The sequence below is a fragment of the Podarcis bocagei genome (genome assembly GCF_964188305.1).
Source record: "Podarcis bocagei genome assembly, chromosome: 10".
Classification (NCBI taxonomy): Eukaryota; Metazoa; Chordata; class Lepidosauria; order Squamata; family Lacertidae; genus Podarcis; species Podarcis bocagei.
This window is the reverse complement of record NC_138135.1, coordinates 3178618-3199732: the sequence shown is the minus strand read 5'-3', so window position 1 is coordinate 3199732 and position 21115 is coordinate 3178618. Positions and strand designations below refer to the sequence as shown.

Genomic DNA, 21115 nt, shown 5'->3' with positions numbered 1-21115 from the left:
AGATTTTGGAACATGATTTATGAAGAGATAAAGAGATTGATAAAAACTACATTTAGCAAGAATTTTTACTCTAAGACTGCCTTTCAAATCAAGTGGTTGCCCCCATTTCCACCTGCATGAATCACCTGCACAGTCCCACTGACCTCAGGAGGTCCATGTGGACCATTATGTGAGACCCAGGTCTACATCCTTTCCAGGGACTGTGGTCTGGGTCAGTCAGAGAACTAGTGGCAAGGCTTGGTGCTTGGGGTCAGCTGAATGGGTGCTCAGAGAAGCTCCTGTTCTTGGAGATGGACCTCTGTCCTCATGCCTCGCATTGCATTGAGAGAGCAGGAGAAACACAAGGAAAGCAGCTGGCACATGGGAATCCCAGACGGAAACACCCACCCCAATGGTGCTTTATAATGATGACGTGCTGCCTGAACTCGAGCCCGTCTTCTGACTATCCTAAAGTGACACTGAAAAGCAGGACATAACTGTACTTAATCGTAGATAGCCGTGTTGGTCTGACACAGATGAAGTAAAAAAGAATGGTCCAGTAGCACCTTAGGGACCAACTAAGTTTCTTCTAGGTATAAGCTTTTGTGTGCATGCACACTTCCTCATATAGTGAAGGGTAGTAGGAGTACCTTCTGAGAAAAACCCCACCCCGCCCTCCCACGACATACAAGGGTCTGGTGACATCTGTTTCAGTGTATCTGAAGACGTGCGCATGCACACGAAAGCTTATATCTAGAACAAACATAGTTGGTCTCTAAGGTGCTACTGGAGTATTTTTTATTTTTTTATTTCAACTGTGTCAGACCAACATGGCTACCTACCTGAATCTAGATGTCATGGGGTATTGGGGAGCTGTAGTTCCTTTGGTGGGGGACATGTCCTGCACCTTCTGGGGGCATTTTTCCACCCTTGTGGTGCCCACCCTGCACTCAGCTCTCACCTGTGGCTTCCAGAAGCTGTCAGCATGCAACAGGGGTTCAAGAAACGGCTTCAACCAGCCGGCTAAACCAGGTGAGGAAAGCTGATGGGTCTCAAATCCTTGGGGGGCTGGGGAATTCTGCTGCACCTGAAGTCAAGCCCTGGTGGATGGAGAGGAGAACAACCATGAATCCCACAGTCCAGAAGGCAGATTCTGCCCGTGCGGAAGTGGAAAGTGAAGGGCAGATGGGGCACGTCCACCTGGAGGCTTGTTATCTAGTCCCAGGGTTACTCTGACATTGAATTATATATGAATTACAGTATTGAAATGCGCCTGCTCCCACTTCATATTCTGATATTACTCTACTCTGCTTGTCTGTTTCTTACTTGAGTGCTGTTTTGGTTTGCTAAGTCAGGGTTTTACTGTAAATTAATTTTTTGCTATTTTTTGGGTACTGTCATGCTTATCTGTCTTCAGTAATAAATTTCTCAGCTGATTTTTTCCCCCTGCCTCTGAGTGTTTTTTCCTACTCTGCTAACTATACATTGATCATTATGGAGGAGCAAGATCTGCAACCTAAAGCCCTCCTCAGCCTCGGCCCTGTGGACCTGACGGAGCATCTTCACCCCCATCCCTCAGTCCGGACAGAGAGGTCCGCCTCCGAGGGTCTTCTGCTGGTTCCCTTGCTGTTAGAAGTGAAGTTCCAGGGAACCAGGCAGAGGGCTTCCTGCCCAATGGAATGCCCTCCATTCTATGGGCATGGAAGTAGGCGACCATCTGACATTTAGAAGACAGCTGTATCAGGAGGTTTTAAATGTTGGATGTTTTACTGTCTTGTATATGTACTGTAGGGACGCGGGTGGTGCTGTGGGTTAAACCACAGAGCCTACGACCTGCCGATTAGAAGGTCGGCGGTTCGAATCCCCGTGACGGGGTGAGCTCCCATTGCTCAGTCCCTGCTCCTGCCAACCTAGCAGTTCGAAAGCACGTCAAAGTGCAAGTAGATAAATAGGTACCACTCTGGCGGGAAGGTAAACGGCATTTCCATGCGCTGCTCTGGTTCGCCAGAAGCGGCTTAGTCATGCTGCCCACACGACCCGGAAGCCGTATGCCGGCTCCCTCGGCCAGTAAAGCGAGATGAGTGCCGCAACCCCAGAGTCAGCCACAACTGGACCTAATGGTCAGGGGTCCCTTTACCTTTACCTATATATACTGTAAGCTGCCCAGAGTGGTTGGGGGGGGAATACTAATACTATAACGTCTAGAGTGGTACCTCGGGTTACAGGCGCTTCAGGTTACAGACTCAGAAATAGTACCTTTTGTTAAGTACTTTGCTTCAGGATGAGGACAGAAATCGCACGGCGGCAGCAGGAGGCCCCATTACCTAAAGCGGTGCTTCAGGTTAAGAACAGTTTCAGATTAAGAATGGAGCTGCAGAACGAATTCAGTTCTTAACCCAAGGTACTACTGTACTATTATTATCATCTTGTGATTTTTTCTAGTTATTTTGGAATTCGTACTTCAATATTAGCTTACGAAATGTTATGGGTGGAGAAAATCACAGGGTTGCCGTAAACGATAATCCCACCCACAAACTCTCATTCACATACAGTCTGTAAATTTGGGAATGACACACACCTCACCTGTGCTAATACTGGCAGTCTTTGGCCTGCACAGGGACACCCGGTGTGTAGAGCCTCCAGCCCCAGGCACCGTCTATCATGAAGATGGGTCCTTTGACTGCGAAGATTCAGGCAGTTGCTTTCACTGGATGATGATGGGTTGTATCTCAGCTTGTCAGTCACTCTGACATTGCCTATGAAGAATAAGAGGAACAGAAATGCTTTTGAGGTGCAACTTCTGTATCAATCCTGAGAGCCATTCCATGGACTCTGCACCCCTGTTTCTGATGACAGGTGTACATTATCCTCATCCTCAGTGGAAAAGACAATAAAGATGGAAGCCTGAGAGAGAGGAAAAGGTTTCTGGCTGCTTCCTGGGTGGGATTGCAGAAACCAAGAGCCGCTTCTGAGAAGGCCTCCCCCCTCCCCTCTTCCTCTCGGGATTTCCTCTCCTCTCCAGGGGACCAGTGGTTGGACTGGGCAGAATCATTGTCTGGACAGGGCAGGGGCTTATGGGGTGGAAGGAGGATGGAGGTTGCAGGAAGGAAGGGGTGGGGGGACTGGACCCCCCACTTTCCAGGGATCCCTCTCTGGTCGCCCCCCCCTTGATTGCTGGGCGGGAGAGAGAAGCCAAGGCGGCCCCTCCGGAGATTTCCCGAGGAAGGCACGATGGAGACGCCCACCCCCCAAGAGTGGTCTTCCTATCTCTCCCCCCCCCCGCCAATGCTGCCTTCCCTTCTCCCCCCACGTCCTTGACCCCCTCCCTCTCTCCCGGAGTCTCCCCTGTATCCAGAGGCTTCCTTGGCATCACTCACCCCACGTCCTGCGCCCCCATCTCTCCAGCCGGAGGGGCCCCCCAAGACGAGCCGGGGAGGGACAGGGGGGTCTCTATCCCTCGTGCCCGTTAACCCTTTCGTGGCCCACCTCTCTCTGCGCGGAGCCCCTAGCGCTCCGGATATTCCCAGCGGGCGCCACGATGGAGACTTCTCCCCCAAGACTGGTCTTCCTATCTCACCCCCCCCCCGCTGCCCTTCTCTGACCCAGGGATGCTCCCCTCCCTCCCCCCATTCCTCGACCCCCTCCCTCTCTCCCGGAGTCTCCCCTGAACCCCAAGGCCCCCTTGGCTCGGGTCACCCCTCGCCCTGCGCGCCACACCTCTCCATTCGCAGCCCCCCCCCGACAGGAGCAAGGGAGGCACGGGGGGTCTCTATCCAGGCGCCTCCCGCACCCCTTAACCCTTTCTGGCCCGCTTCTCCGCGCCCCAGGGAGTCCTGGTGGGTGGGCGCCCCATCTCCGCCCTTCGCAGCACGCGTGCCGGGATCGAGGCCCCACGGAAGGCGCTTGGGGAGCTGGCGGGGTCTCTGGGTCCTTTTCTCCCCCTCCTACCCCCGCGACCCCTTTACCTCTTTGTCCTCGCTCCGGTTCTCATTTCTTTCCTGCAACATCCACGTTGGGCGGGGATCCTCCTCTTCCCATCCTCCTCCCCTTTCCGAAAGCGCCTCCCCCCCCCCGATCTACGCCGCAGAGCAGCGATCCGGCGTAGAAGCTCTACTTGCGAGAGAAGGAGGCAGCTTGGGAGGGGGGCTCCCCCCCCCATTTCCAGAGCGAAGCCGGATTGGAGGAGGAACAATGTATTGGGGGAGGGATTTGGGATTGTGTGGGCGGGATGAGAGAAGGATGTGCCGGGAGGGGAAGGAAAGTGTTGAGCGGGTGGGGGGGAGGAGGAGACTAAATCCCCCCCCCGGTCTTCCTTCTGGGGATCAGGAGAGGGGGGAGGGGATGATCCCGACAATCTAACAGCGAAGTCACAAAATGAGTTCTGCATGGAAATCAGATCAGACTCCGAGTTCGTGTTTTGGCAACATGACATGTCTGTCAACCGGAATGCCTGGCGATTCCTGCTTCCTGCCTTTTCCTGGCCAGACGGAGAGATCACTGGAAAGGGCGGATTTCTTGACTCCAGAATCCATCACCGCAGACCCGTTTCATTCAGGCATAGAGATCTGCTCTTTGGCCCAGTCTGCTTGGATCATGTGGATCATCAATGGATCACATCTGGATCATCACTGATGGGGGGGGGGCTCAGGAAGAATCTCCCGCCACGTGACTGGGGTCGGACAGGGCTGCTGTTTTGCTCTCCTTACTATTTCAGCTCAGGTTTTCCTGGCAGAAGTTCTATTTCATCAAGAAATGGGAGGATTCATTGAGGAAACGGGGCTAAGCGAAAGCATCCGTTGCAAAGAGGCAAATGTGTCTACTTTGTAACCATCCAGGGAGTTGTGTTGCAAAGGCCATTTGCAGAAAGGTTTTGATAAGGAAAATTCTGGGTTGAGAGTCTACTCAACAGCTCAGCTCATCAGGGTCCAAGTCCCCTGCGGGTCCGTGTGGTCAGTAAAAGAAGGAAATTCCAGCGAAGCAATTTGGAGCAAAACAGCAGCCAGTAGACTGAGATTCTTTATTGTTGTGCAACAGATTCAACAACAGCGGGTGATCCCAGAGCAGGGGGCGACATTGGCATTTAAAACTTTCCCACCATATCGGGGAATTCAGTTCTCACAGCATCATCAATATATCTTTTTTCAGGGCCTGCAAGACGGAGCTGTTCTGCCTGGCCTTTCGCCAATGCACAGTCCGACCCCCCCCCCTCCTTCTGTAATCTTCATAGAACCCTAACCCGATGGTTGCCATTAATTTGATTCTGAATTGAGTCTAGAATGTATTTTAATTAATTGACTGTGCAATTTTCTGTACACTGGGTTATTTTTACCTGTTGTTAGCCGCTCTGTGCCCGGCTTTGGCCAGGGAGGGTGGGATACAAATTATTATTATTATTATTATTATTATTATTATTATTATTATTATTATTACAGTGGGATGAAGATCATATGAACTTAAGGCATTTGCAAACAACCTGGTAATAATGGTAGAAGCCCACTGGAAAGTATACCAACGGTGTTCAACAAGATTAATCAATTTGGCCAAGTCGCAGGTGTTAAATTGAATAAAAATTGAAATGAATTGTTGGTAAAAATATGAGACAACTGAAGAAAAATGAGTAGAGACAGATAGCAGAGCTGGGGATAGAAAAGATGGTGAAATTTTCGGGAGTGTGGCAGACAACAAAAAATTTAAACATTTTAAAAGATCATTATTGGTAATGAAAAATTCTGGGGTGAGAGACGACTCAACAGCCAAGCTCATCGGGGTGCTACTCCCCCGTGGGTCCATGTGGTCAGTAGAAGAAGGAAGCTCCAGCAAAACAGCGGTCAATGGACCATGATCCTTATTGTTGTGCAACAGGTCCCCACAGGAGTAAGAACCCCAAGTAAGGGTGTGACCCCCCTCTTTTAAAACTTCCCACAATATCCCAGAATACACTTGGAGCAGCATCACTGAGACATCATCACTACATCAGTAGCATGTCACAAAGGGGGAGGGGTCTACAAGGGTGACACAAGTCCAACATTAGGTCTCTTTATCAGGCCCCTTTCCCAACACCTCTTAAGTCCCCATCACTGGAAGAACAATAAAACTCTTGACATCTCCTTGCCCTCAGGACTTGTCTGGAGATGGGCTTTCAGAACACCTGGCTTGCTCAACTGCCTCTGCAGATGTCCATTGTTTCCCCTGGTCACTCCCTGGATGGGGGGGCCATGTCTGTGCTCTTACGCTTGGGGGATTATGGCGGGATGCCCTGTTCCTGCTGCCTGTTAGAATTCCAGCTCCGTGATTGCAGTCATGGCATTTTTGTCTATCACATGATGGTGTATGTTTTGACTCCACAGTGGGAAGTGATGGAGACTATGTTCCTGAAATGAGACTATTATCCTTTGTTCCCTCTCTTTGCTGTCTGATGCTAGAGAGAGAGGGAGCCGTGTTGCAGTGCTCCGTGTGTGTTTATATGTAAATAAAGTAGATTAGCCAAAATGCTGAGTTGCTGAGCTCTGTTACGCAAACTGCAAACACTCTGCAGATCCCTAAGTGTGCCGATGTCTGTTGGCATCAGTTGCTGTGAAGCTTTTGAAGCTCCCGAACGAATGACCAGGAGGGAGACAACATGCCAGTCGGGCATGTGTCTCTACCAGGATCCTACTCGAGTGTAGGACGAGCGCTTGACACTGCCAATCTGATTTTCTGCTTCTTGGTTCACAGAGGGAGGTGGAGCCCAAATTCCCCTTTCTCTAAGGATCAAAATGGCATTGGAATGAGGAGAGTCAGTTAAAGTATCGATTTTCTACACATTTATAAAGCTAGGTATCTTCCCCGAGCTGTCAAGTCGAAAGGATACATTCAGGCATAATATTTGCAACATTATCATCATGGCTTTCCCAGTAGCCAAGGCCATGTTAAAAACTAGGCTGTGGGACATAGATCTTCAGGAACTAATCTCAGCTGCGGAAAAAGCATGGTCCCCTCTTTATTTTCAACTCTCTAGGGTGCAGGAATTTAACCTTAATTATTTACAATTTTTGTTTAACCCACAAGAAAAAAGGGCTTTTTTCTGCCTAGGTTCAAGTCTAATCCTTCTAACCTCCTTTGGGGCAGGTTTGTGGGTTTGGCAGAAGGAGATAGGATCTGCCCATGCGATGCCCACCTGGTGGAAACTCTAGCTCACATGGCCCTTAAATGCAAAATCTATGATGATCTTTGCCAACAATTTTTAGACCACCTATGCATTCCAACATGGAAACCAGAGAAGGAGGTTGTACACTTCTTATTCCAGGGGAGAGACCAGCAGCTCCCCAAGACAGTTGCTAAGTTCCTCTATTTGATTTTTTGTCGCCAAAGTACGCTACATCATGCATGCTTGAGTAGAGCAACTCCAGGGCATGAGCCAAGTAGCAGCAGGGTAGGGGCCACGTGTAGAGCAAGTCCCACACTGAGGACAAAAACGCACACAGAGGCAGCAGGACTTCTTCAGTAATAGTTTACTGAGCTTTCAAAGCATACAGTTCTCACTGGGTCCCCAGTGAGACACAAAATTTAGCTCCTGAGAGCAAATCCAGTTTCAGCAATAGAAAAATACAGCACACAAGATATCTAAGTCAGGCACACAAACCGGCAGAAGGGAGCAAGGGAGGAAAGAGGCTGGAAGGACACAGGGCAATGTGTTTTGTCAGGGAATGGTCTGAAGCTGAATATTCTCCTCCCCCCTTCTCCTTTTTTTTAATTTCAAACCCAAAAAGAAACAAAGTACAAGCATCAAATTCAAAATCCATATTCGTATTTTAACATAAGCTTATTACATAGGTAAAGGAAAAGGGACTCCTGAACATTAGGTCCAGCTGTGGATGACTCTGGGGTTGCGGCGCTCATCTCACTTTACTGGCCGAGGGAGCCGGCGTACAGCTTCCGGGTCATGTGGCCAGCATGACTAAGCCGCTTCTGGTGAACCAGAGCAGCGCACGGAAACGCTGTTTACCTTCCCGCCGGAGTGGTACCTATTTATCTACTTGCACTTTGATGTGCTTTCGAACTGCTAGGTTGGCAGGAGCAGGGACCGAGAAACGGGAGCTCACCCCATCGCTGGGATTCGAACCGCTGACCTTCTGATTGGCAAGTCCTATGCTCTGTGGTTTAACCCACAGCACCACCCGCGTCCCTAAGCCTATTACATAGATTACCTAAATTAAAATATACATAATCACTCTAGGCTTCCTTTTGCTATATGTAAATGAAGCACAGTTTTAAAAATTATATTATAAATAATATTATAGATTCCCACAGGCCCCCCACTCCCCTTCACCCATGTGTGATCACAGTATTTTACTTCTTCCATCTTGTTGTGTTGTTATAGTTTAATAATTATTCAATTAATTCTATTGCTCTTTTCTTGCTTACCCCTGCATGTTTTACCCATTATCTATTCCTATTTCAATTCCGGAACAATATTTTTTCATGTATTCCTTCACACCATCCCACTCCTTGATTATTCTCTGATTTGAGTGGCCTCTAATAAGTGCCGTCAATTTTGCCATTTCTACAAACTCGCAGTTTGTTTTGCCATTCTAATAATGATGAGTTTTCTCCCCCTTCCAATTCTTTGCAATCAGTATTCTGGCCGCTGCAGTTGCGTAAAGGAATACATTTTTCTTCTCTCTGGGGATGTCATTAGATATTAGGCCTAACAAAAAGCCTCTGATAAACGAAATCTTAAATCATTTTTTTCCATTTCTCAAAGCAATCAACTTTGCCTATTATTGTTAGCATTTGAAAAAGAAACATTAACTTTGGCAGGATATTCATTTTAATCACTGAAATTCACCTCCTTAATGATAACTTTAACCTTTACCAAATCTCTAATTGATTTTTAACTTCTTTCCAGGTCTTATTATAATTATCTTCAAACAAATTGATATTTTTCATTGCTCCAAATTCTTTTTGCTCTGTTTGTCCATATTCTTAACCACCACCTTAGTTTTTTCTTTCTTTATCCTAAATCCTGCAACCTTGCCAAATTCCTCCATCTTTCTCAGCAACTTGCTTATACTTCCTGTTGGTTCTTCTACCATTACAATCATATCATCAGCAAATGCTCTTATTCTATATTCGACTCTTCCTAGTGTTATACCTCTAATCTCCTCCTCTGACCTGATAACTTGATTTAGTACCTCCAATATTAAAACAAATAACAAGGGAGATAGGGGACACCCTTGTCTTGTCCCCCTTTCTATTTTAAAGTATTCAGTCATCTCCCCATTCATTATTAAATTTACCTTTTGGTCTTGATAAATTGCTCTTAATCCAGTTGATATCCTTGTTCCCACTTCCATCTTTTCAATTATCTTCTCCACAAACCTCCAGGATACCTTATCGAAGGCTTTCTCAGCACCCACAAAAACAGATGCAGCCTTCTTCCCTGGGTTCCAGTCAAGATATTCAATAGCATCAATCACAAGTCTCACATTATTGCTCATCTTCCTTCCCGGTAAGAATCCTGTCTGATCTTGGCTAATGACTTCGTTCAACACTGTTTTTAATCTCTGGGCCAATATGTCCGCATATATCTTGTAGTCAATATTAAGTAAAGATATTGGTCTATCATTATTTATATTCTCTTTGTTCTTGTCTTGTTTAGGGTTTACTGTTATATGTGCTAATTGCCATGACTCCGGGATTCTTCCTTCCGCCATTATTTTATTTATGAGTACTTTCAGCGGAGTAGCCACTACTTCCTCCATATTTTTTTTTAAGGCAAGGCGGTAAGGGCATCCGGGCCCAGCGACTTCCCCAACTTCGCTTTGGAAATAGCCTCCTGTACTTCCATCATAGAAACTGGGGCATTTAGATATGCATTTTTTTCTATTCCCACTCTGGGTAAGTCTTTCCCCTGCAGATAATTTTTTATATCTTCTTCTGTTTCCTTGCCTATATTACATAAATTTTTGAAGTGGTTGATAAAACACTTGTTTATTTCTTCTCGTTTTCTCGCCGTCTTTGATTTTATCTATTAATCTCTCTTTCTGTCTCTTCTTCAGTTGCCATGCCAGTATTTTGCTGGGCCTATTTGCAAATTCAAAGGATCTCTGTTTCATCCATCTTATGTTATTTTGGATTTCAATGCTTAACAACTGTGAGAATTGTGTTTGTAATAACTTGATTTTTGGTGCTACCTTTTTATTTTTTGGTTCCTTCGCTAGTATTTTGTCATTGCTCGCTATTTCTTCTCTTAACTGCTCTAAGTTCCTCTCATAAACTCTCTTTTCCCCTGCATTTTGCTGTATATAGAAGCCTCTAAGAAATGCTTTACTGGCATCCCAAATTATTCTTATATCAGTGTCTTGTGATTTATTGATTTCAAAGAATTATTTCAACAATTCTTGTGCTTTAATCACCAGATTTTCATCGTTTAATAAATTCTCATTTAATCGCCATCTTTTATTACCCTTTTGTTTATTTTCTAATTCTAATATCACTGGATTATGAACTGTTATTGTCCTGTTTTTTAATCTCTGTTTTTTAAAAAAAATTTATTATTAAACTATTTGAGATCTAGATTGCATAAATTCTCCCTGACGATTGTTAGGCTTCTGAAAAGAGTGTGAACTGTTTCTCCAGTGGATTTTTGTCTCTCCATGCATCCCTTAGGTTTAAGCTGTCCACCATTTGAAAAAATGTATGTGGTAGTCTCTCTTTTCTAGATATTCTGTCCCTTTCTGTCCTGTCCATTTCTAATGAAGGGACTCCGTTGAGGTCCGCCACCTTAAGGGGGGGAATCCATTCTCAGGCCAATCAGCTTTCCTCAGAAGAGGAGCTGGAGGGGGGAAAGTCATCCCCTTCGTTTCCAGTGGTCTCAGAAGGAGGGAGAGACACAGACACAGAGCAGATTAGAGAGGAATTACCTAGCTACAAGAAAATGACAAGAGAAACAGACTCAGCTGGCCCTGAAGCAGGAAGACAGATTTCCTCTGAGTTCATTGCCATGAAGAAGAGTGGACTCTGAGAGGAAGATGTCCCACACTCCATACATCTAAATGGGTTCTCCCGCTTGAATGTCTGATATTTCATAAACATTACATTATAGCTAAAGCACTTTCTGCAATCCTTCCATTTAAAGTTATTGATGGTATGTAGGGTGTCAACTGTTAAAGTTCTTCCTGGCCACGAGTTTGTTGATGTAGGATTTCCACAAGGACTGAGCCTCAATAGACTTTCCTGACGTTTATGTGGTTTGTCTTTTGTGTGAGTTTGTTGATGTATATCAAGGGTTCCACTCTGACTGAAGCTTCTTCCACATACCATACATTTAAATGGTTTCTCCCCTGTGTGAGTCCGCTGGTGTAATCTAAGGTCTCCATTCTGACTGAAGCTCTTTCCGCACTCAATTTATTTAAATGGTTTTCCCCCTGTGTGAGTCCGTTGATGTCTTCTAAGCATTGCATTGAAACTGAAGCACTTCCCACACCCCACACATTTATATGGTTTCTCCCCTGTGTGAGTCCGTTGATGTATATTGAGGTGTCCACTCTGACTGAAGCTCTTTCCACACTCCATACATTTATATGGTTTCTCTCCTGTGTAAATCTGTTGATGTCTTCTGAGGGTTGCAATGAAACTGAATTGATTTCCGCATTCCATGCATTCTTATGGTTTCTCCCCTGTGTGTGTCCATTGATGTGTTTTAAGGTCTCCATTCTGACTGAAGCTCTTTCCGCACTCAATACATTTAAATGGTTTCCCCCCTGCCTGTGTGAGTCAGTTGATGACTTCTAAAGCCTGAATCGTAACTGAAGCTCTTTCCGCATTCCATGCATTTAAATGGTTTCTCCCCGTGTGAATCCGTTGATGTCTTCTAAGGCTTCCACTATCATTAAAGCTCTTCCCACACTCAATGCATTTAAATGGTTTTTCCCCTGTGTGAGTCCGTTGGTGTATTCTAAGGGTTCCAAGCCGACTGAAGCTCTTTCCACACTCCATACATCCATATGGTTTCTCCTCTGTGTGTGTCTGTTGATGTGATCTAAGTCCTGCATCGAAACTGAAGCTCTTGCCACATTCCATACATTTATATGGTTTCTCCCCTGTGTGAATCCGTTGATGTTTTTTAAGGTCTGCATTCTGACTGAAGCTCTTTCCGCACTCAATACATTTAAATGGTTTTTCCCCTGTGTGAGTCCGTTGATGCATATTGCGGTGTCCACTCTGACTGAAGCTCTTTCCACACTCCCTGCATTCATATGGTTTCTCCCCTGTGTGACTCTGGTGATGTTTACTGAGGTGTCCACTCTTACTGAAGCTCTTTCCACACTCCATACATTTATATGGTTTTTCACCCATGTGAGTCCGTAGATGTGAACTTAAATGTCCACTCCAACTGAAGCTTTTTCCACACTCCATGCATTTAAAAGGTTTTTTACCTGTGTGAGTCCGTAGATGTGCACTTAAGTGTCCACTCTGACGGAAGCTTTTTCCGCACTCCATGCATTTAAATGGTTTTCCCCCTGTGTGAGTCCACTGGTGTATATTGAGGAGTCCTTTTATACTGAAGTTCTCCCCAAACTCCCTGCATTGGAATCCTTTCTTGTCCATGTGAGTCCGCTGATGTGTTCTAAGTTTTCTACTATCAGTGAAACTTTTCCCACTCTCCATACCTTTAAATGTTTTCTCCCCTCTTGGAGTCATTGATGTGAGCTATGTGTGCTCATTCAATGAAGCATATCCCACATTTCACACATTTTAATTTCTATTCCTAATGAAACGAAAGGTGCCCCATTCCTTGGAATTCTGAATGTCTTCTCCATCGCCTTCTTCAGAGTTGGAGGAAAGGAAATCCTGTTTGGGTTACAAGAAAGAGAACAAAGGGAAAGAGAACACATCAAGCGCCATTAGCCCCTTCTCTTATTTCAACATCTCCTACATTCTCCCATGTCCTACCCATGTTCCCAATTTTTTGGAAATGAAAAAGCAATGTCATCAAATGATAGTAATGCATCACCACCTTTGATAATCCTCAATCATCGTTAATAAAGCAGCATGATCTTGGAATACAGCCTTTTCAAATCAATTGTTTCCTCACAGAAAAGGCAGCTGCTCTCTGTCCATGAACAGGCCCTCTCTTTCTCCGGTCCATTGTTCCTTTGGACATTACCTATCCTCTGCATCATAATCCTCCATCCACCGCTAGATCTTTATGAATCACCTGCATAGTCCCATTGGCCACAGGAGGTCCATGTAGACTATTATGTGAGACCCTGGTCTACATCGTTTCCAGGGACTGTGATCTGGGTCAGTCAGAGAAGTAGTGACAAGGTTTGGTGTTGCGGTCAGCTGAATGGGTGCTCAGGGAAGCTCCTGTTCTTGGAGATGGACCTCCCTCTACATGCCTCGCATTGCAGTGAGAGAGCAGGAGAAGCAGAAGGAAAGAAGATGGCAAATGGGAATCCCAATGGTTCTTTATAATGATGATGTGCTGCCTGATCTCAAGCCCCTCTTCTGACACAAGACTACCCTAATCTGGCACTGACAAAGCTGGATATTCAAGGCAAAGGGATAACTGTACTTATCCCTTCATCCTTGAATATGTAGTGTTGATTTATTGATGGCCTGATGTTGTGATATTTCCAGAGACATGAATTTATTCCTTATCTGTCTCAAATCTCTGGGTACCTTTGGTGGAGGAAATGCCATGCACCTTATGAGGTAATTTATCCAGCATTGGTCCCCACCCTGCAGTCAGCTCTCACCTGTGGCTTCCAGAAGCTGTCAGCATGCAACAGGGGCCACAATCCCAGGAATCGCTTCAACCGGCCGGCAAAACCAGGTGAGGATAGTTGATGAGTCTCAAATCCTTGGTGGGTTGGGGATTTCTGCTGCAGGTGAAGGCAGACCCTGGTGGATGGAGAGGAGGAGAACAGTGAATCCCACAGTCCAGAAGGCAGATTCTGCCCATTCTGCAGAGGAAAGTGAAGGGCCAATGGGATCGTCAACCGGGGAAGGAAGCCCATCGAGAAGGAAAACTCTGGTCCTAAACCTTCACTGCCTCGTGAGTTATGTTCAGGAGAAGAAAAGGCTATGGAGGGAAACCCACACAAATCGAGAGTGGAGTCTCTAAGACGGTTGGATGGTGTCCTGCATGTTAGGATATTTCCGTTCCACCTTAAAAGGGAGCAGGCTTTGTGAGTCACAGAGTCTGCGCATGTCCTGTTCACAGGATGTTTTATGTTTGCTGTTCCTTTCGATTTCTCAGTCGGTCAGAGACGCTGACTCAGAACGGTCATGTTTTCCTTTGTTCTGTTCAACGCTAAATAAAGTCTGTAAATATGCTCTAAATATGCTCTTCTGCAGTGCAGCTTTTCTGGCTGTGTTTTCTGCTGATAAAGGGTGTGCACAAGCCTGAGATGGCAGTCTATCTCTGAGGCTTCGTGTCACTAATTGCTGGATCTGCGTGACTACGGGAGATCGATGGACGTCCGGCAGCCAGCTTGGGGCCATGATGGACTATATCTCCCTGGCAGTATTCCCAACATTGCACACCTTCTTCATTCAACTCCTGCAGCCAAGCTGGTGCCAAACACACTGCTCTGCTTTCCTTGGGACCATATCAGCCGGGCTGAGAAGGGGGTCTGGTTGTCTAGGCAGCCCAGGACCCCCCAAAACACTGCCCAGGCTGGCAGTGCTACAAACACAGCAGTTTCAAGTGGGGAGATGGGCTCAGAGCTGTGTATCAAAGTCTCTCTGATGTGGAACAAGGGAAACAGAAAAAAAATTACATTATAAAGGTATAGGTAAAGAGACCCCTGACCATTAGGTCCACTCGTGACTGACTCTGGGGTTGCGGTGCTCATCTCGCTTTATTGGCCGAGGGAACAGGCATACAGCTTCCAGGTCATGTTGCCAGCATGACTGAGCCGCTTCTGGCAAACCAGAGCAGTGCATGGAAATGCCGTTTACCTTCCCGCTGCAGAGGTACCTATTTATCTACTTGCACTTTGACGTTCTTTCGAACTGCTAGGTGGGCAGGAGCAGGGACCGAACAGCGGGAGCTCACCGCATCACGAGGATTCGAACCACCGACCTTCTGATTGGCAAGTCCTAGGCTCTGTGGTTTAAGCCACAGCGCCACCCACATCCCATATTTACATCATACGGCACTGTAAAAGTATTCAAAATATTTGTTTTTCGAAGAAAAGACCACAATGTATCATGTGGCCCCTTCAAAGCTAATGAAAGTCTTGTGTCTGGAGCTTTTGGGGGTGCAGGACCAGGAAAGCTTCTGCCACCATGATCCTTCCAATGGGGATTCAGGCCTCATCATGGAACTTGAACTGCCCTGGCTGATTATCTCCAATGGGATAGATATTGAGAGGAAAGCTGTTTCCTGGTTCTGCTGGATCTCTTAGCGGCTTTGGAGACCTTTGGCCATGGTGTCCTTCTGGACCCTCTAGGGGAGCTGTGGGCCCTGTTATGCAGTGGTTCCCCTCCTTCCTCCTGGGCCATGTCCAGAAAGTGGTGTTGGGGGATGAGTGTTCAGACCCCTGGATGCTTACTTGTGGGGTGCCTCAGGACTCCATTCTCTCCCCCATGCTTTTTACTATCTATATGCAGACACTGGGAGAGATCATCAGGGGGGTTGGGTTGGGTGTTCACCAGTATGTGGATGATGCCCAGCTCTCCCTCTCTTTTAAATTGGAACTAGTGAAGATGGTGAATGCCATGTGTGGCTGTCTGTAGGTGGTTGGAGGATGGATGGCGGGTAACACATTGAGGTTGAATCCTGACATGACAGAAATACAGTGGTGCCTCGCAAGACAAAAAGAATCCGTTCTGCGATTCTCTTCGTCTAGCGGTTTTTTCGTCTTGCAAAGCAACCCTATTAGCGGCTTTGCGGATTAGCACTATTAGTGGCTTAGCGGCTATTAAAGGCTTAGCGGCTTAGCTGCTAAAAGGCTATTAGTGGCTTAGCGGCTTAGAAAAAGGGGGGAGCGTAAAAAAAATCGCAATACTAGCAAGACGTTTCGTCTTGCGAAGCAAGCCCATAGGGAAATTCGTCTTGCGAAGCAACTCAAAAACGGAAAACCCTTTCGTCTAGCAGGTTTTCCGTCTTGTGAGGCATTCGTCTTGCGGGGCACCACTGTACTATCCCTGGGGGAGGATGGGGGCATTCCTGGTCCTGATGGGGTAACTGTGCCCCTGAAGGACCAGGTGTGCAGCCTGGGGGTCATTTTGGACTCCCAGCTGTCCATGGAGGCACAGATCAATTCTGTGTCCAGGGCAGCTGTCTGGCAGCTCCATCTGGTACACAGGATGAGACCCAAGTAGCCTGCAGACTGTCTGGCCAGAGTGGTGCATGCTCTGGTTATCTCCTGCTTGGAGTACTGCCAGCTGCTCTACATGGGGCTACCTTTGAAGGTGACTCTGAAACTGCAACTAATCCAGAATGGGGGAGCTAGACTAGTTACTGGGAGCAGCCACTAAGACCACATAACACTTTTTCTAAAGTATATTCCCTGGCTCCCAGCGCATTTCCGAGCACAATTCAAACTGTTGGTGCTGACTTTTAAAGTGTCTGTGGGATGTGAAACACAAGAGCAGTCAAGTACAACATCCCTAGAGTGGAAATAAAAGGGGATGTCTGGAGCAGCCAGTTGGAGTGAAACAATATAAACTGAAAGCTTTTGCAGATGATTTGGTTTTAACATTACAGGAGCCAGAACCCAGTACAAAAAGGGTTTTAGAATTGATTTATGAGTTTGGTCGGGTGGCGGGATTCAAGTTGAATAAGCAAAAAACTAAAGTTTTGGGGGAAAACTTGACACCTTTAGAAACAGATGGGTTCCAGAAGGAAACAGAATTAAATGTGGTTAAAAAAGTGAAATACCTAGGGGTTAATTTGTCTTCCAAAAACTTGAATTTATTTAAAGATAGTTACGAAAAATGTTGGTCAGAAGTTAAAAAGGATTTAGAAACTTGGTCAAGATTGAAACTTTCCTTGTTGGGTCGAATTGCAGCTATAAAGATGAATGTATTGCCAAAGATGTTGTTTTTGTTTCAAACCCTACAGATCGTGGACAGAGTGGAATGTTTTGGTAAATGGCAGAAGGACATTTCTAAGTTTGTTTGGCAGGGCAAAAAGCCCTGAATAAAATTTAAAATACTAACTGACGCAAAAGAAAGAGGGGGGTTTGCCCTGCCAGACTTAAGGTTATATTACGAAGCTGCAGCCTTCTGCTGGATGAAGGATTGGTTACTTTTAGAGAACACTGATGTCCTAGATCTGGAAGGGTTTAATAATTCTTTGGGATGGCATGCATATTTGTGGTACGACAAGGTAAAGACTCATAAAATGTTCAAAAACCATATTGTCAGAAAAGCAATATTTATGGTCTGGACAAAATACAAAGACTTATTAGAAGGTAAGACCCCGAGGTGGTTATCACCAGTGGAGGCCAAGGCTCGAAATAAACCCAATATGGAGGCCGGCTGGCCGAAATATGGGGAAATAATAGAGAAAATTGGAGACAATTGGAGGTTGCAGAGCTATGAAAAACTAAAGAATAAGTTGCAAGATTGGTTTCATTATGCTCAAATTCAAGAGGTTTTTAAGTTGGACAAAAAAACAGGATTCCAGGCGGAAAAATCGAAACTAGAGACATAACTGTTAGAACCAAAGATTAAGGTACTTTCGAGAATGTATAACTTGCTGCTTAAATGGAACACTCAGGATGAGACAGTCAAATCAGCAATGATAAAATGGGCTCAGGACATTGGGTACAACATTATGTTTGAAGACTGGGAAAGGTTATGGACCACTGGTTTGAAATTCACGGCATGTAATGCCTTGAAAGAAAATATTATGAAAATGATATACAGGTGGTACATGACCCCAGTCAAGCTTGCTAAGATATATCATCTGTCTGATAATAAATGTTGGAAATGTAAGGAGGCTGAAGGGACATTCTTTCACCTCTGGTGGACCTGTCCTAAAGTGAAGGCCTTCTGGGAAATGATCTATAATGAGTTAAAAAAGGTGTTTAAGTACACCTTCCCCAAGAAACCAGAGACCTTCCTCCTGGGCATTGTCGACCAGAAGGTGTCAAAGAAGGATAGAACCTTTTTTATGTACGCAACTACAGCAGCAAGAATTCTCATCGCAAAATACTGGAAGATACAAGATTTACCCACACTGGAAGAGTGGCAGACGCAATTGATGGACTATATGGAACTGGCCGAAATGACTGGCAGAATTCGAGATTTGGGAGAAGAAACAATGGAGGAGGATTGGAAAAAAATTAAGGATTATTTACAAAAATTTTATAAGTTATATGAATGTTAAGAATTCGCACGATTTGGAAAATTTAGCTCCAGCAATAAGATTTGACGGCATGGGAAATTAATTTATATTAATGAAAGGACTAATGTTTAAAATAATATTACATTTGTTTTCAGAGTAAATTGATAATAAGTATTTTAAGCTTAAAATATAATTATTTTGAAGGAACAAAAGATGTATGAAACAAGGTTATAATTTGCTGATATTTTTATTGTAAAGAACGCATGGTGAGGGAGACGTGGGGAAGTCCGGTTGGTTATGAAAAAATGTTTTGGAAGGATGATTTTCTCTTTTCTCTTTTTTTTCTTCTCTGTTACTTCTTTGTATATCTGTTCTAGTATCTGTATCTGGAAAAAATGCAATAAAAATATTTTTTAAAAAAATAAAACTGAAAGAAGAAAAAAAATAAAAATAAAAGGGGATGTCTGGAGCAGCCAGTCGGAACTTCCGATTTCTCCTAGGCTGGGACACACTTCTTCTGCATGGGACTAGAGGTGGGTGTGACCTCACCTGCCCAGGTAACAAAAGAGCAGGACTGGTCAGCCACTCTCTCTCTGACTACATTTGTCGAAGAAGCAACATCTGCTTAGCCTAAGATGCTTTCTTGGGCTGTCTCCTTATGAGATAGTTTCCAGGTGTATGTAACTTTTGTAACTTAAGTCTGACTTCTGGGATCCATTTATGAACAGAATGTGTGAGTAAACTCTTTTTATACTTTTATAGAAGACTGTGTCGTGTCTTATCTTTTTATGAGGGACTCAAGGGGAAATTACCAAGGAAACTTATTTTAGAGGCTTTAGCGAGCCTGAGCAAACGCATCCGCTGTAAGTTTAAAAGGGGGAATGTTACTCTGCTAAATTGTACAACTTGTTAACACAAGTTGGAAAGGATATAATCAAACAAAATATCCTCTCCTGCATTCCTGAACATTCCCAGTGTCATGGCTGCATTTTTCAGGCATAGAAAAGTACGGATGTAATGTATAGCGATAATTCCTAACCTATTGGTTCAAGAAGGTTCTGGTAGTTTTACTCTGTATGATTCAAAGCTGGTGTTTTCTCTAGATCATGGGGAGGCAAACTAAGGCCTGGGGGTATAAATACGATGATGATGATCTTGTGGGGTTTTTTTTTTAGCTATTTTGGAGCTCGTACTGCTATATCAGCTCATAAAATGTTATGGGTGGAGAAAATCACAGGGTTGCCATAAACTATAATCCCACCCAGGAAATCTCATTCATATACATTCTGTAAATTTGGGGAGGTCACACACCTCACCTGTGCTAATACTGAAAGTCTCTGGCCTCCACAGGCACACCCTGTCTGTAGAGCCTCCAGCCACAGGCACTGTCTATCATGAAAACGGGTCCTTTGACTGGGAAGATTCATATAGTCACTGTCATCGGATGCTGAAGGATTGTATCTCAGCTTGTCAGTCACTCTGACACTGCCTACAAAGAATAAGAGGAACGGAAATGCTTTTGAGGTGCAACTTCCATATCAATCCTGAGAGCCATTCCATGGACTCTGAGGACAGGTGTACATTATCCTCATCCTCAGTGGAAAAGACAATAAAGATGGAAGCCTGAGAGAGAGAGGAAAAGGTTTCTGGCTGCTTCCTGGGTGGGATTGCGGAAACCAAGAGCCGCTTCTGAGAAGGCCTCTCACCTCCCCTCTTCCTCTGGGGATTTCCTCTCCTCTCCAGGGGGAACAATGGTTGGACTGGGCAGGTCAGGGACTTAAGGGGTGGGAAGAGGATGGAGCTTGCAGGAAGGGGTGAGATGACTGGACCCCCCCCCCAGTTTCCAGGGATCCCTCTGGTCAACTTGAAGGAATGGCCGATTCTTGGGTGGGAGGGAGAAGCCAAGGCGGCCCCTCCGGAGATCCCCAGTGGGTGCCACCATGGAGAAGTCTCCCCAAAGACTGGTTTCCTATCTCTCTCTCCCCCAATGCTGCCCTTCCCTGCCCCATGGATGCTCCCCACTTCCTCGATTCCCTCCCTCTGTCCCACAGTCTCCCCTGCACCCAGAGGCCCCCCACCCCTTGGCGCGGCTCACCCCTCGCCCTGCGACCCCCATTTCTCCGTCCAGAAGGGCCCCCCAAGACGAGCAGGGGAGGGACGGGGGTCTCTATCCAGGCGTCCCTCACTCCCATTAACCCTTTCGTGGCCCACCTCTCTCCGCGCGGAACCCACAGCGCCCCAGGGATGCCTAAGCGGGGGGAGTGGGGCGAGGGCGCTTCGCTGGGATCCCCTGGGTGGGCGGTGCATGTCCGCCCCTGCCAAGGCGCCTAAGGGGCCAAGGAAAGCCCCCTTCGCAGCACGCGCGCAGGGATCCAGACCCCACGGAAGGCGCCTGGGGGAGCTGGCGGGGGTCTCCCGTCTCCCCTTTTCCCTCCCCCGCGACCCCTTTACCTCTTTGTCCTCTCTCCCTGTTACGGAAAATCTGGGTGCGTATTTACCCTGCCACCCAGCCAATCGGACCAAGTCCGTGGATTCTAGCGGAGAAAAGGAAGCTCAGCCGGACGCAGGAGCAAAATGCGAAGATCCAAGTTTATTGCGCAACAGGTTCAAAGTGGGATTGAACCCCGAGAATGGGGCGACATGAACTTTTAAAAGTTCCCTCCAAGTCCCAGAATACAGTGCAACAGAACGTCATGAATACATTAAAAGAAGGCTGGGTTTTACAGGTTACATCATGAATACATTACAGGAAGGTGGGATTACATGGATTAGCATTTTAGGAAGGGAGGGGGGAAATATGCAGAGTAAGGGATATGCACAGATAAACGTAGATATGCACAGATA

The 21115-nt window shown here is 46.0% G+C and overlaps 3 protein-coding genes across 3 annotated transcripts in view; all 3 read right to left on the bottom strand.

The window, feature by feature from the left end:
• Positions 1 to 21115, bottom strand: part of LOC308595650 (uncharacterized protein) — a 302145-nt gene that overhangs the window by 102604 nt on the left and 178426 nt on the right. The gene's annotated exons all lie outside the window — the stretch shown is intronic.
• The window catches only part of LOC308595752 (uncharacterized protein), a 158255-nt gene that overhangs the window by 81192 nt on the left and 55948 nt on the right, over positions 1 to 21115 (bottom strand). Inside the window, exons 2-3 of the mRNA XM_081210435.1 lie at positions 19588 to 19760; positions 13725 to 13869 (exon numbers count right to left, since the gene is read on the bottom strand). The gene's annotated coding sequence lies outside the window, so the exon portion shown is untranslated. The remainder of the gene's footprint in view (positions 1 to 13724; positions 13870 to 19587; positions 19761 to 21115) is intronic.
• Positions 1 to 21115, bottom strand: part of LOC308596881 (uncharacterized protein) — a gene marked incomplete at its 3' end in the record, with an annotated part of 228311 nt that overhangs the window by 175100 nt on the left and 32096 nt on the right. The gene's annotated exons all lie outside the window — the stretch shown is intronic.